The sequence below is a fragment of the Schistocerca serialis genome, chromosome 5, assembly GCF_023864345.2.
Source record: "Schistocerca serialis cubense isolate TAMUIC-IGC-003099 chromosome 5, iqSchSeri2.2, whole genome shotgun sequence".
Taxonomy (NCBI): domain Eukaryota; kingdom Metazoa; phylum Arthropoda; class Insecta; order Orthoptera; family Acrididae; genus Schistocerca; species Schistocerca serialis.
Genome location: NC_064642.1, coordinates 432,082,144 through 432,098,735, shown reverse-complemented (window position 1 = coordinate 432,098,735; position 16,592 = coordinate 432,082,144). Strand labels below are relative to the sequence as shown.

General features: G+C 44.4%; 1 pseudogene; it reads right to left on the bottom strand.

Moving 5' to 3' along the window:
• Nucleotides 1-15,140: 15,140 nt before the first annotated feature.
• LOC126482665 (5S ribosomal RNA) lies at nt 15,141-15,258 on the bottom strand (annotated as a pseudogene).
• Nucleotides 15,259-16,592: the final 1,334 nt, after the last annotated feature.

The window sequence follows — 16,592 nt, the reverse complement described above, 5'->3', positions numbered from 1 at the left end:
GACCCGTGGCTCTACGCTTCATTCGATCCCTGCGGTACCCTACATTTTAGCAGGATAATGCACTACCGCATGTTGCAGGTCCTGTACGGGCCTTTCTGGATACAGAAAATGTTCGATTGCTGCCCTGGCCAGTACATTTTCCAGATCTCTCACCAATTGAAAACGTCTGGTCAATGGTGGCCGAGCAACTGGCTCGTCACAATACGCCAGTCACTACTCTTGATGAACTGTGGTATCGTGTTGAAGCTGCATGGGCAGCTATACCTGTACACGCCAACCAAGCTCTGTTTGACTCAATGCCCAGGCAGGCGTATGAAGGCCGTTATTACGGCCAGAGGTGGTTGTTCTGGGTACTGATTTCTGAGGATCCATGCACCCAAATTGCGTGAAAATGTAATCACATGTCAGTTCTAGTAAAATATATGTGTCCAATGAATACTCGTTTATCATCTGCATTTCTTCTTGGTGTAGCAATTCTAATGCCCAGTAGTGTATTACTGAAATCACTAATATGAAGGTAAATATAATACATAACGCCTGTCAGAATAATTATGTGAGCCAATGTACCACCATATTCTCTTATTAAGTCAGTGGGTCGCACAGTAATTTCCATTAGCGTATGCAGATTCTTCGGGAACAGTTTAGACTGTCGCTCGGGAGCCGTTAGGTGTGCGGCTTGCGGCACGCCGGCTCGCGCGCCGAATCACACTTGTGGAGGAAGTAGCTGTAACGAAGTGCGGGCCGGCAGCGACAAGGAGGCGGGCAGGGGTGCGGCCGTGCGCCTGGCAGCTTCTCTGCCCGAGGACGTCCGCACAATTCCGGCGAAGTGTCAGGAGGTAGTTTACCAGAGTCCCCGGGCGGGGCGCGTTTCTTGTCTCATTCCGGCGTCAACCTCCATCTCTCTCTCTCTCTCTCTCCCTCCGTCTCTCTACCTCTCTGCCAGCCCCGTGCTTTCTTTCGCCCTGCGCTCCGCTCCTGCGCGTCGAGCCTCGCATCGCAGACGCCCTGCCCGGCCGCCAGTGTACGTATCACGGCCGCGGTTATTGTGTTAGCGCCGACGGGAATATGAGTGCCGGTGGAGGCAGCAGCTCTCCGAGTTATATGGCTCCGCCAGATGCGTTTCCCGTAACGCGTTAAAGAAGAGCGGCCCCTGGAAGGCGCCGGAGGCGGAGGACACAGCCGCCAGCGGGCGCGGGCCTCGCCAGGAAATTGGTTTCCTCAGCGCGCGGCGCGGCCGCCGGGATGGCACCTCTCCTCCCACCCCTTCCCACACCTTCCCCCACCACCGTCACCACTACCACCCCTCCACAGTCTCCGGCACCGAGTCCCGGAAGTACGGCAGCGAATCGAGGAAACAACGTACTTAACGGCACAAAACGCGGCCTGGAGGCGCGCCCGCTCCCCACGGAAGAAATCTGCATAAAAATGTCGTTTGGTTCGTAGCCTTACCCTTTTCCCTTTTTTTCCCGCCTAGCCGCTGTAGCCGGCTCTTCCGCCATTTATTTCTTTTGCATTCGATTCGGGGGTGGACGGCCAGTGCGCCTGGTATGAGGCCTCGACTGGAAAGGGGAGGGGGGGAGGGGAGGAGAGCTGGAAAGGCGTCGCCGTGGAGAGACGAAGCAGTTCCACAACAGCCTACTTAGCAGAGGCGCTTCAGTTCTCTCAGTGCTCGCTGACTCAGCGTCGTAGCGTCAGATATGTGCGTCGGTCGGTCACTCGACGACCTAGGCGTAATTAACTTTGGACTGGAGGGGAGGGGGGGGGGGCTGAGGGGAAATTAGCCTCTGAGGGTAAAATGAACGGCTCGGAGTGGTATAAACGGAAAAGGATCGATTAGCTTGAAACGAAAAACTAAAATATTTTTAAAAATCTTCGTTTTTATCAATTTTTCGTTACACCGGTATATCTATAAAAATTTAATATCTAACAAAAAATTTCACATACTGTAATCAGTGCATGGTGTGAAATCAGAGTAACCATTGAAAGTATCATCAGGTTGCCTTCCATTAAGATATTAGGTGCACTCAGCGGCTGTTATGTAATTTATAAATGATGGAGCGCAGCAATCAGTCGTCCTTTTTTTTTTTTTTTTTTTTTTTCGTTACGCAAATCCAGATTTCGGCTAGTGCCTAGTCATTATCTATGCACTATTTTTTAATCTCGATGGATGTTTGGATGTTAGTTCCCCGTTGTTCGGCAAAAAAGTACGAGTGATTGCTGCGTTCTATCATTTATAAAATACATCGGAAGTATTAATGACTATTATAATACGGCTGACTGTACTTTGCTATATTTTCAATTTTAACCTAAGGGCAGATGCCGAAAAAATTCGAAATTTTTTATTGATTAATTTATAATATTGATGCTTTAAGGTGGACATCTCAAATGTTCAAAATCGATATCTGCCTCCGCATTCCGCGCTTGGCACACCCCTTCTTCCGTGCTGTGATCTAGACCTCAACACTAGACATTTTTCTGTTAATTTTGTGCGGCTGGTCCCGGCGGAGGTTCGAGTCCTCCCTCGGGCATGGGTGTGTGTGTTTGTCGTTAGGATCATTTAGGTTAAGTAGTGTGTAAGCTTAGGGACTGATGACATTAGCAGATAAGTCCCATAAGATTTCACACGCATTTTTTTTTTTTTGTTAATTTTGAATGGGGCATATTCAAAAGCGAATAGAAGGTAGATTTCTCGGACGGAAGAAGGAAATGAAGGGCAAGAAATTAGAAAATAGAAAGCGAGTGGGAGGTGCTGACAAGCTGACAAAGAAATTCACGCATTACAAATGTATTATGGTAAAGCCGTCACGGACAATATACATAGTGTAAAAACAATGCAGGAAGTAGTACGGACAACATTCTTCCACAAACTTTAAACAGATGAGAATTCTCTGCTCTTCCTCTGGGACTTATCGTGCTGCAAACATCTGTAGGCAGAAGGCAGTAGAAAGCCATATATCCATAAGCATGGTTTGCCGCTTATCGTTTTAAATGTATAAAGCGAACTTTCAGAAACCTACCCAATCCTGAACTGCTAAAAAACTATGTACATGGGAAAACGCAAAATGCGAATGAGAGCTTGACTCAACGTCATCTGGATGCGTTGTTCACAAACAGCATTTGTGTCCTCAGATGTTATGATGATAGTTGCATGCAAGTCAGCCCATTGCTTAATAATGGAAATGAAAGTTCAATTAAGTTCCTGCAGAGATCAGGCTTCCATCCATGTGTATTCACACTCAAGATGATCAGAACCATCGATGGAAAACGAATTGACAAAGCACAGGCAACAGAAGAAAATATGCAAAAGTTAGCTAGGTACAGGAGACAGGGGAAGAAAATACTCCAGGAGGACAAAGAAGAGAATAAATATTGTGGATATGGACAGCATTAGTGACTACAGGTCAAAAATTGAAATAAAAACTTTAAGTCAGATTTGCCGTAGAGTGATTTTTCTGGTATGTGATGCAATGTTCTTCTTTACCCTAGGGGGGAAAGTAGAGAAGTCTAAGTTAACATAAAACTGAAAAATCAATTTGAAACCAACTAAGAATTTCAACAAAAATCTGTTGCACACGTTTTACCAGCCTTTTATGCAGCTGTAAGGTTTCAGCTCTAATGTTTGATTAGTTAGTGAGAAAAGGTACATTATATGTACACTGCTGAATAAAAATTGAAACTTTTAAGTTGAACCTTTGTTAAATGGATGTCTATGAAGATTATTAAACAAAAACTACCCAGGATACCGTGATCTATGTTCTACACAGTAGTCTCAAGTTTCAACATTTTCACTGTAGTATTGTACGAGATAGCGATGTTTAAATGTCGGTACGCATCTTGTCCTACGTCTGCCCTTGAACAAATTAAAGTAACTTCCTGAAACTTATATATCTAGGATAATACTTGTAAGCTGCTGCCCCGAGTTCTCCCGAAATTAGTCCTACTCTAAAAGGAGAATCACTTTAACGCCTATAATTTGGGCCTTAATTTGACCTGAACTCCACTTTATCTGAATGCATTGAACTCATTCTTTATAAAGATTTTATTTTAACGTGAGCTTACTGCCAGAATCATGCCCAGAAAACTAAAACCTCTCTTATTAAACATGTTATTTAAAAACAGTGGCCTTTGCTCTGTCTGCCCTGCATCTCGTAGCCTCGTAAACCGACAAACTTGCCTCACGCTCTGTAAGGAAAACACACTCATGTACCTATCTGCGATGTGTGCACGCCTCTGTTTGCACAAAAGGTAAAGTTGTGACCATATGAAAAACACCAAGTACATCATGTAAACGCTGGTGAAATTCTAGTCCCGATATGCAAGTTGTAGCATAATTAGTGGCATAAACACTTGCAGTTGAAAGCACATGATACCAGAAGCAAAAACGCTTAGTAAACATAGGCTCTAAAAGAGAAAAATTGTTCAAATGGCTCTGAGCACTATGCGACTTAACTTCTGAGGTCATCAGTCTCCCAGAACTTAGAACTAATTAAACCTAACTAACCTAAGGACATCACACACATCCATGCCCGAGGCAGGATTCGGACCTGCGACCGTAGCGGTCGCTCGGCTACAGACTGTAGCGCCTAGAACCGCACGGCCACTCCGCCCGGCGCTCTAAAAGAGCTATGAGCAGTTGTTCGCTTTCACTACTGTGAAACACGTCCCTTCTACTAAACAAGTCCTCATAGCCCTTAAGGTACGCATTTTAGATCCTATGTTTCCTAACGGTATCTTTTCTTTTTTTTTTTTTCGAATGATCGTTTCTGCCAATTCCCTGACTGTTGACCATTCCTCCTGGAACACTTCGTGTGTATGTGTCCGATTACTAGTCTATCTACACGTATGACTGTATTACCCAAATCCCTTTGTTTTGTAGTGTTCTCATATTGTCTGTAGATGGCACATTTAATTTTGACCGGATATTCAGTTCATTCTCAGCAATCTTTGAAAACATTCACCCAAAAGAACATTTTATTTATTATTGAATTGGGAATATCTCAATGTATGCCAACGGCGATTTGTCAGTTCTTACTGTATTACAGGTAGGATTCTTATAGCACATTACCTCAGTGTACAATATAATAAAGTTTACTCTTGTTTACTCACTCCAGTGAATTGTGTATGTGAAAATTTGTTTTATGTAGGAATATGCCCTTTGTTAACGCTATATAACTTCGCACCAGGGTATAATTTACTTTAATGTGTACTGTGAACTGTCAAAAACAACTATAGCATAAAATTGGCTGTGCTGACACCTTCAGAAAGCCAATAAACAAAGATTTAACGCGTAAAAGATGCATACAGCTTCTTAGACCATTGCAACAAGCAATGCTAGGGAAAGTACTATTTTAATTATTGGTTTTTTTAACCTGATATGAGAGGGGCAGCAGCCTTTTCACTAGTAGCAGGGACAACAGTCTGGATGATTGACTGATCTGGCCTTGTAACATTAACCAAAACGGCCTTGCTGTGCTGGTACTGCGAACAGCTGAAAGCAAGGGTAATCAGCTGTAATTTTTCCTGAGGGCATGCAGCTTTACTGTATGGTTAAAAGAGGATGGTGTCCTCTTGGGAAAAAATATTCCGGAGGCATTCGGATCTCCGGCCGGCGACTACTCAAGAGGACGTCGTTATCAGGAGAAACAAAACTGGCGTTCTACGGATCGGAGTGTGGAATGCAAGATCTCTTAATCGCGCAGATAGGTTAGAAAATTTAAAAAGGGAAATGCATAGATTAAAGTTAGATATAATGGGTATTAGTGAAGTTCGGTGGCAGGAGGAACAAGGCGTCTGGTCAGGTGAATACAAGGTTACAAATACAAAATCAAATACGGTCAATGCAGGAGTAGGTTTATTAATGAATAAAAAATAGGAGCTCGGGTCAGCTACTACGAACAGCATAGCGAACGCATTGTTGTAGCTAAGACAGACATGAAGCCCACGCCTACCACTGTAGTTTATACCAGCTAGCTCCGCATATACCCTAAGAGATATAAAAAATGTATGATGAGATGAAAGAAATTATTCGCATAGTGAAGGGAGACAAAAATTTAATAGTCATGGGGGACTGGAATCCTATAGAAGGAAAAGGAAGAGAAGGAAAATTTGGAAATTTGTAGTAAGATCTTATGGCACTAAATTGCTGGGGTCATCGGTCCCTAAGATTACACACTACTTAATCTAACTTAAACTAACTTACGCTAAGGACAACACACACTTTCCTTGCCCGAGAGAGGACTCGAACCTACGACGAGGATAGCCGCGCGAACCGTGACAAGACGCTCCAGAGACCGCGGCTAAGGAACAGAAGCAAAAGTAGTAGGTAAATGTGGAATGGCAGTACGGAAAGAAAGAGGAAGCTGCCTGGTAGAATTTTGCACAGAACATAACTTAATCATAGTTAACACTTGGTTTAAGAATCATGAAAGAAGGCTGTATACGTGGAAGAGGCCTGGACATACTGGAAGGTTTCAGATAAATTATTCAATGGTAAGTCAGAGATTTAGAAACCAGGTTTAAAACTGTAAGACATTTCCAGGAGCAGATGTGGACTCTGACCACAATCTATTGGTATGAACTGTAGATTAAAAGTGAAGAAACTGCAAAAAGGCGGGAAGTTAAGGAGATGGGACCTGGATAAACTGAAAGAACCAAAGGCTGTAGAGAATTTCAGGGAGAGCATTAGGTAGCGATTGACAAGAACGGGAGAGAGAAATGCAGTAGAAGAAGAATGGGTAGCTTTAGAGATGAAATAGTGAAGACGAGGGCTAGAAGAAATCCTTGGGTAACAGAAGAGATATTGACTTTAATTGATGAAAGGAGAAAATATAAAAATGCAATAAACGAAACAAGTGAAAAGGAATAAAAAGCTCTGAAACATGAAATCGACGGGAAGTGCAAAATGGCTAAGCAAAGAGGGATAGAGGACAAATTTAAGAATGTAGAGGCATATATTACTAGGGATAAGATAGATACTACCTACAGGAAAATTAAAGACACATTAGGAGAAAAGAGAACCACTTGTATGAATATCTAGAACTCAGATGGAAACCCAGTTCTAAGCAAAGAAAGGAAAGCAGAAAGGTGGAAGGAGTATATAGAAGGTCTATACATGGGCAATGTGCTTTGCGGCAATATTGTGGAAATGGAAGAGGACGTAGATGAAGATGAAATGGGAGATATCGGCTGCGTGAAGAGTACTGATAGCATTGGGAGAGCCAGCCACGACAAAACTCTACCATCTGGTAAGCCAGATGTATGAGACAGGCGAAGTAACCTCAGACTTCAAGAAGAATATAATAATTCCAATCCCAAAGAATGTAGGCAGCCGAAGTGGCCGAGCGGTTCTAGGCGCTTCAGTCTGGAACCGCGCGACCGCTGTTGTCGCAGGTTCGAATTCTGCCTCGGGCGTGGATGTGTGTGATGTCCTTAGGTTAGTTAGGTTTAAGTAGTTCTAAGTTCTAGGGGACTGACGACCTCGGAAGTTAAGTCCCATAGTGCTCAGAGCCATTTGAACCATTTTTGAAAGTAGCTGTTGGCAGGTGATAAAATTACCGAACTATCAGTTAATAACTCACGGCTGCTAAATGCTAACATGAATCCTTACAAACGAATGGAAAAACTGGTATAAGCTGACATCGGGGAATATCAGTTTGGATTCCGTTGAATGTTGGAACACATGAGACAATACTGACCCTACGACTTATCTTAGAAGATAGATTAAGGGAAGACAAACTTAGATTCTAGCATTTTTAGGTTTAGAGCAAGCTTTCGACAAAGTAGACTGGAATACTCTCTTTCAAATTCTGAAGGTTGCAGGGGTCAAATACAGGGAGCGAAAGGTTATTTACAATTTATACAGAAACCAAATGGCAGGTATAAGAGTCGAGGGGTACAAAATGGAAACAGTGGTTGGGGAGGGAGTGAGGCATGGTTGTAGCCTATCCCCGACGTTATTCAACCTGTATACTGAGCAAGCAGTAAAGCAAACAAAAGAAAAATTTGGAGTAGGAATTAAAATCCATGGAGAAGAAATCAAAATCTTTAGGGTTTGCCGACGACATTGTAAATCTGTCAGACACAGAAAAGGACCTGGAAGAGCAGTTGAACGAAATGGACAGCGTCTTGAAAGGGGGATGTAAGATGAGCATCAACAAAACAAAAAGGAGGATAATGGAATGTAGTCGAATTAAATCAGGTATGCCAAGGGAATTACATTAGGAAATGAGATACTTAAAGTAGTAAAGGAGTTTTGCTATTTGGGGAGCAAAATAATTGAAGATGGTCGAAGTAGAGAGGATATAAAATGTAGACTGGCAATGGCAAGGAAAGCGTTTCTGAAGAAGAGAAATTTGTTAACATCGAGTATAGATTTAAGTGTCAGGAAGTCGTTTCTGAAAGTATTTGTATGGAGTGTAGCCATGTATGGAAGTGAAACATGGACGATAAATAGTTTAGACAAAAAGCTTTCGAAATGTGGTGCTACATAAGAATGCTGAAGATTAGATGGGTTAATCACGTTACTAATGAGGAGGTACTTCAAATGGTTCAAATGGCTCTGAGCTCTATGGGACTCAACTTCTGAGGTCATCAGTCCTCTAGAACTTAGAACTACTTAAACCTAACTAACCTAGGGACGTCACACATATCCATGCCCGAGGCAGGACTCGAACCTGCGACCGTAACGGTAGCGCGGTTCCAGACAGTAGCGCCTAGAACCGCTCGGCCACTCAGGCCGTCTGAGGAGGTACTGAATAGAATTGGAGAGAAGAGGAGTTTGTGGCATAACTTGACTAGAAGAAGGGATCGGTTGGTAGGTCATGTTCTGAGGCATCAAGGGAACAGCAATTTAATATTGGAGAAGAGATGAATAGACTAAGCAGATTCAGAAGAATGTAGGTTGCAGTAGATACACGGAGATGAAGAAGCTTGCGCAGGATAGAGTAACAAGGAGACCGAGCGAGGTGGCGCAGTGGTTAGCACACTGGACTCGCATTCGGGAGGACGACGGTTCAATCCCGTCTCCAGCCATCCTGATTTAGGTTTTGCGTGATTTCTCTAAATCGTTTCAGGCAAATGCCGGGATGGTTCCTTTGAAAGGGCACGGCCGATTTCCTTCCCAATCCTTCCCTAACCCGAGCTTGCGCTCCGTCTCTAATGACCCCGTTGTCGACGGGACGTTAAACACTAACCACCACCACCTAGCAAGGAGAGCTGCATCAGACCGGTCTCTGGACTGTGGACCAGAACAAACAACAACAACATGATGTGATATGTAGATGTATGTGATACTAGCACCATGAGTTCCCGGCTCACTACTGGCGTGTGGTTAGAAAAGTGCTCACTCAGCTCTTTCCGGTTCAGTGGATAGACCGTGAAAGGGCTTTCATAAGGCCTGTTGTTCACCTGGTTTCACGACAATGTACATTTCCTCTCGGATAAACTCAAAATGAAGCCACTACACAAATTCCGAGGATCTGTTGCAGCAAGCGCAATGATATCGAAGTAATCCCTTCAGTCTGGTCAAAAGTCTTTGCAGCAGCGACTGCAAACAAGTATTGCAGTAGACCTGCATCTACATCTACATGTACGTGAATACTCTGCAAATCACACTTAAGTGCCTGGCAGAGGGATCATCGAACAACCTTCACAATAATTCTCTATTATTCCAATCTCGAACAACGCGTGGAAAAACCGAACACTTATGTCTTTCCGTGCGAGCTCTGGTTTACCTATTTTATTATGATCATCGCTTATCCCTATGTAGGTCGGCGTCAACAAAATATTTTCACATTCGGAGGAGAAAGCTGGTGACTGAAATTTCGTGAGAAGATTCCACCGCAATGAGAAACGCATTTGTTTTAATGATAACCACCTCAAATTCTGTATCATGTCAGTGACATTCTCTCCCCTATTTCGGGATAATACGAAAAGTGCTTCTCTTCTTTGAACTTTCTCGATGCACTCCGTTTACCTTATCTGGAAAGGATTCCAGACCGCGCAGCAGTACTAAGTACTTAGTTGAATTTACGGTCTTTACATCTGATTCATTTATCGTGTAATCTAAGTTTAACGGATTCCTTTCAGCACTCACGTGGATGACCTGACGTTTTTCTTTATTTAGAGTCACCTTCAAATTTTTGCACCATACGGATATCGTTTCTAAATCGTTTTGCAATTTGTTGTGATCTTCTGATGACTTTACTAGACGATAAATGACAGCATCATCAGCAAACAACCTAAGACGGTTGCTCAGATTCTCACCTAAACTGGTCATACATATAAGGAACAGCAGAAAGCGTATAACCTACCTTGGCGAACCCCAGAAATCACTTCCGTTTTACTCCATAACTTTCCGTCAGTTTCTACTAACTGTGACATGTCTGACAAGAAATCATGAATCCAATCACGTAACTGATACGATTCTCCATAGGCACGCAATTTCGCTACAAGCCGCATGTGTGTTACAGTGTCAAAAGCCTTCTGGAAATCTAGAAATACGGGATCAATATGAAAGCCCTTGTCAATAGCACTCAACACTTTCTGTGGGTAAAGAGATAGTTGTGTTTCACAAGAACGATGTCTTCTAAATCCGTGTTGACAGTGTGTCAATAGTCCGCTCTCTTCGATGTATTCATAATGTTTGAACAGAATATGTGTTCCAAAATCCTGTTGCACATTGACGTTAATGCTATGGGCCTAGAATTTAGCGGATTAGTTCTACTACCTTTCTTGAATATTGGTGTGACCTGTACCTAGGTATGAATCTTTCATTTATCGAGCGATTGTATATGATTGTAAAGTATGGAGCTACAGTATCAGCGTACTCTGAAAGGAACCTAACTGGTATACAGTCTGAACCGGAGGACTTGCTTTTATTAAGTGATTTAAGTTGCTTCACTACTCCGAGGACATTTCAGTTACTCATGTTCTTGATTCGAATTCTGGAATATTACTTCGTCGGAATTTCGGAAGGCTGTTTTTAGTAAATCTGCTTTAGCAGCACTGTCGTCGATAGTTCTTCTATTGCAATCGCGCAGAGAAGGCGTGGATTATGTCTTGCCAGTAGCATGCTTCACATACAACCAGAATCTCTCCGGATATTCTGCCAGGTTTCGAAACAACGTTTCGTTGTGGAAACTATTATGAGCATCTCGCATTGAGGTCCATGCTAAATTTCAGGCTTCAGTAAAAGATCGCCAAATATTGTAGATTTTGCATTCATTTAAATGTGGCATGCTTTTTTCGTTGTTTTTGGAACAATGTTCTAACCCGTTTTGTGTGCCAGGGGAGCATTTCGAATGCTTGATGGCATAAATGGAATTTCAAGGACACTTTTATGAACATATACTTTCGTTATTTCCTTTTGGTTGACGTTGCTGATGTGATTTTGCAATGTAAGTGTGTATTCTGATATCAAAATCATAAGCGATGTTATTATCTAACAATCTTTGTTTAGGGACAAATTATTACGCTCTGTGTGTTCGATCTAATGATAGCGATCGGGCCAAAGCTTTCGTTGTGGGCCACACACTCTGTCAACTTTCATTGCAGAAAGAGGGCCATAATAAGGGACGGTAGCGTGCATTGAGCGAGGACCACAGCTTACTGCAACCGGCCACTTGCTTGGCATGATGAGTTAACAGCTCGCTTGTTACTCATTATTTCGTTAGTAAGCTGTTGGCTCGCCGACCGTCCCCAAAGTAACGGATAATGTACTTATTACCAAACTGACATACCCCGTGAATTTCTTTGAAGTAATAAATACCGTTAACCTCGATTAGCGAGAGCATAAAAGTACGACCCATAGCTCAACAGCACGAAATAAAGCTAAAGGTTTATTCGCAAATGGAACATTACCAACATAGGGCTGAATTAAGGACACTTTAGACAGTTGTCAGTGCATGAATTAATGCTTACAGAAACTGATATTGAGACCAAAAAACTTCACAAAGACAATACGCTGAAGAAAGGTTCGACGTTAAATGGCAACATTTTAGCGAAAGGGAGGTGACTAGTATCCATTATGGTTAGAAAATTCGTCGCAACTCAAAGGTGTGAAAGTGGATTTTCTACTACGATATCAACGAAAATACAAGCAAAGGAACGAATGGACGTGGAGCATGATTCTTATGAGCAATGACTGAGATCAAACTGGATGTTATGAGGATTATTTCTTGATACAAGTGCGTGCATTCTTTGCTTGAACGTTAACCAATTGTTACATATCTTTAGTTATTTTGAATGTTATCTGACGTTTGATCTCATTAAAGAAAATGGCATCAGAAAGATGGAACCACTGCACCAGCTGACACTCTCTCCCCTTGATTCTTAAAGAAGACCCTTCAATGATAATGTAATGCGAAGGCAAAAAGAAGAAAGAAAAAAAGACCACGGCTTTGTTCTCCACGAAAGAACTGCTCTGTAAAAAGATACATAACGCACATATGTACCGCTCCTTTTCTAGTTCAGTGTGTGGCGCTGATTAATATTCTAATATTCTACACGCACCCCACATAAGATAGCAGAGCGTTACCGTTCTAAATGCCACTGCAATTCACAGACACGGATGTATCTGCGTATCTTGGTGTCGACTGGGCCAATTAATTCAAAATAATATGCAGACTTCAGGTGCCCAATATGACAAAGAGGGACAGATGCAATAAGCTGCGCACGCAATAAACAAATCTGAGCGCTTGACATGTACATCTAATCATAATAACGCCACGACACAAGAATAAAACACGCGTAAATGAAAACGCTGATTGCAAAACGGGTCGTATCAGCCACAACGCGGGTAACACAACACAGCAGCAAAAACTCGAGAAAGGAACGATGTTTTTACTCGCAAATTTCCATCAAACACGCATTCAGTTTCACACACATGCAATGTAATAAAAATGAAGTGGCCTTTATACGTGTGTAGGAAGCGGTATCAAGCATGTGAGAAGACGAAATTAAAAATACACTCCTGGAAATTGAAATAAGAACACCGTGAATTCATTGTCCCAGGAAGGGGAAACTTTATTGACACATTCCTGGGGTCCGATACATCACATGATCACACTGACAGAACCACAGGCACATAGACACAGGCAACAGAGCATGCACAATGTCGGCACTAGTACAGTGTATATCCACCTTTCGCAGCAATGCAGGCTGCTATTCTCCCATGGAGACGATCGTAGAGATGCTGGATGTAGTCCTGTGGAACGGCTTGCCATGCCATTTCCACCTGGCGCCTCAGTTGGACCAGCGTTCGTGCTGGACGTGCAGACCGCGTGAGACGACGCTTCATCCAGTCACAAACATGCTCAATGGGGGACAGATCCGGAGATCTTGCTGGCCAGGGTAGTTGACTTACACCTTCTAGAGCACGTTGGGTGGCACGGGATACATGCGGACGTGCATTGTCCTGTTGGAACAGCAAGTTCCCTTGCTGGTCTAGGAATGGTAGAACGATGGGTTCGATGATGGTTTGGATGTACCGTGCACTATTCAGTGTCCCCTCGACGATCACCAGTGGTGTACGGCCAGTGTAGGAGATCGCTCCCCACACCATGATGCCGGGTGTTGGCCCTGTGTGCCTCGGTCGTATGCAGTCCTGATTGTGGCGCTCACCTGCACGGCGCCAAACACGCATACGACCATCATTGGCACCAAGCCAGAAGCGACTCTCATCGCTGAAGACGACACGTCTCCATTCGTCCCTCCATTCACGCCTGTCGCGACACCACTGGAGGCGGGCTGCACGATGTTGGGGCGTGAGCGGAAGACGGCCTAACGGTGTGCGGGACCGTAGCCCAGATTCATGGAGACGGTTGCGAATGGTCCTCGCCGATACCCCAGGAGCAACAGTGTCCCTAATTTGCTGGGAAGTGGCGGTGCGGTCCCCTACGGCACTGCGTAGGATCCTACGGTCTTGGCGTGCATCCGTGCATCGCTGCGGTCCGGTCCCAGGTCGACGGGCACGTGCACCTTCCGCCGACCACTGGCGACAATATCGATGTACTGTGGAGACCTCACGCCCCACGTGTTGAGCAATTCGGCGGTACGTCCACCCGGCCTCCCGCATGCCCACTATACGCCCTCGCTCAAAGTCCGTCAACTGCACATACGGTTCACGTCCACGCTGTAGCGGCATGCTACCAGTGTTAAAGACTGCGATGGAGCTCCGTATGCCACGGCAAACTGGCTGACACTGACGGCGGCGGTGCACAAATGCTGCGCAGCTAGCGCCATTCGACGGCCAACGCCGCGGTTCCTGGTGTGTCCGCTGTGCCGTGCATGTGATCATTGCTTGTACAGCCCTCTCGCAGTGTCCGGAGCAAGTATGGTGGGTCTGACACACCGGTGTCAATGTGTTCTTTTTTCCATTTCCAGGGGTGTATCAAGCATTTTAGGTGCAAATAATGACTATGATGGCGATACATTCGTATGGGTACCTGACAGCAACGTGTTTAGCGCCCCTACTAAAATATCACGAGACGAGTGTGAGTAAACCTGCACTACAAGGAAGAAAAGAAATAATGCCCTAAGTGCTTACACACACACACACACACACACACACACACACACACACACACACATATACACACACATACGACGAAAATCACGTACATCGTCAGACTGTAAATCAACAGTAAAAAGAAAAAATCAAGAGAAAGAAGCAAAAGAATCCAGTAAATGGCTACAACTCGCAGACCTTTGAAAAAACGAATGAGGATTCATGTTTCTCAACAGCTTACAAGTGAAGTCCATACGTCCATGTACATTATTTTCTATTTTCACGACAAATTTATTCAATCTTTCCCTGCATTCCTCAACAGTGCTTTAGTTTCATTTCATTGTTGTTTAGCTTTATGTCTTGGTTCTTGTGAGTCATTTTGTATTAAATTGAAATAAGCTTGAAAGTAGAAACCCGTAGTTCTCCAACCTCTCCCGTACAGGCCATGAAGGCCCAATGGTACCGATCGACCGCCGTGTCATCCTCAGCCCACAGGCGTCACTGGATGCGGATATGGATGGGAACGTGGTCAGCACCGCTCTCCCGGGCGTATGTCAGTTTCCGAGACCGGAGCCGCTACTTAGCAATCAAGTAACTCCTCAGTTTGCCTTACAAGGGCTGAGTGCACCCCAGTTGCCAACAGCGCTCGGCAGACCGGATGGTCACCCATCCAAGTGCTAGCCCAGCCCGACAGCGATTAACTTCGGTGATCTGACGGGAACCGATGTTACCACTGCGGCAAGGCCGTTGGCATGGTTCTCCAGGTTCCTCGTTATACGCCGTCCGGAGTGGCCGAGCGGTTCTAGGCGCTACAGTCTGGAACCGTGCGACCGCTACGGTCTCAGGTTCGAATCCTGACTCGGGCATGGATGTGTGTGATGTCCTTATGTTAGTTATGTTTAAGTAGTTCTCAGTTCTAGGGGACTGATGACCTCAAAAATTCCCATAGTACTCAGAGCCATTTGTGCCTCGTTATACGATGGGCTAGCTGCAACATGACAGATGTTGTAGGTGATAGGTTTCTGCAGGCAAGCTGAAATTCTGAGCTCAGAGAGCAGAGTTCTACATCCACGTAGTATAGAGATCCCTTTTCTTTACACAATTATGCATATATGACTAGATTTAGTTATAATACACTCTGACGGGAAAAAGATCATAGCACCAAAAAAATAATTAATGTAGAGTAATAAAATTTTTGAAATACATTCGTCTAGGTAACAAATGTGATTGACATTGCAAGATCACAGGTTAATGTAAGAGCGATTTAATCCATTGCAAATGTGAAATGCTGGTACATCGACAGCTGGTGCAATCACCAGGCTATTAAATGCAAGCGTGCAGACGTACATGCATTGTGATGTTTGGTGCCGGATGGCAGTTTGTGGGACGGTGTTCCATGTCTGTTGCGCTTGGGCGATCAACACTGGGACCGTTAATCCTGTTTCTGTATGACGCTGGAGTTGTCGTCCGATGATGTTCCATGTGTGATCGATTGGAGACAGATCTGATGATCGGGCAGGCCAAGGCAACCTGTCGGCGCTCTGTAGAGAAAGTTGGGTTACAACAGCTCTGTGTGGGAGAGCGTTGACCTATTAGAAAACACCCCCTGGAATGATGTTCATGAATGGCGGCACGGCAGGACGTATCACCAGACTGAAGTACAATTTTTCAGTGAGGATGCGTGTGATAACCACGAGAGTGCTCCTGCTGCCATACGAAATCGCATCCCGTACCATAACCCTAGGTGTAGGTCCAGTGTGTCCAGCACGCAGACGGGTTGACTGCAGGCCCTCAACTGGCCTCCTTCCAACAAACACATGGCCATCATTGGCGTCGAGGCAGTACCAGTTTTCATCAAAAAACACGACAGACTTCCACCCTCCAAAGGAGTCTCGCTCGACGCCACTGAAGCCGCAAACAATGATGGTTTGGGGTCGTAGAAATGCACACTACTGGGCGTTTGGCTCGGGGCTGTCCTTGAAGTAACAGTACAGTTCGTTGTGTAACTGTGGCGCCAACTGCTGCTCAAATTGCTGCTGCAGATGCAGTACGATGCGCCAGAACCCTACGATGGTCTGCTCTCTCG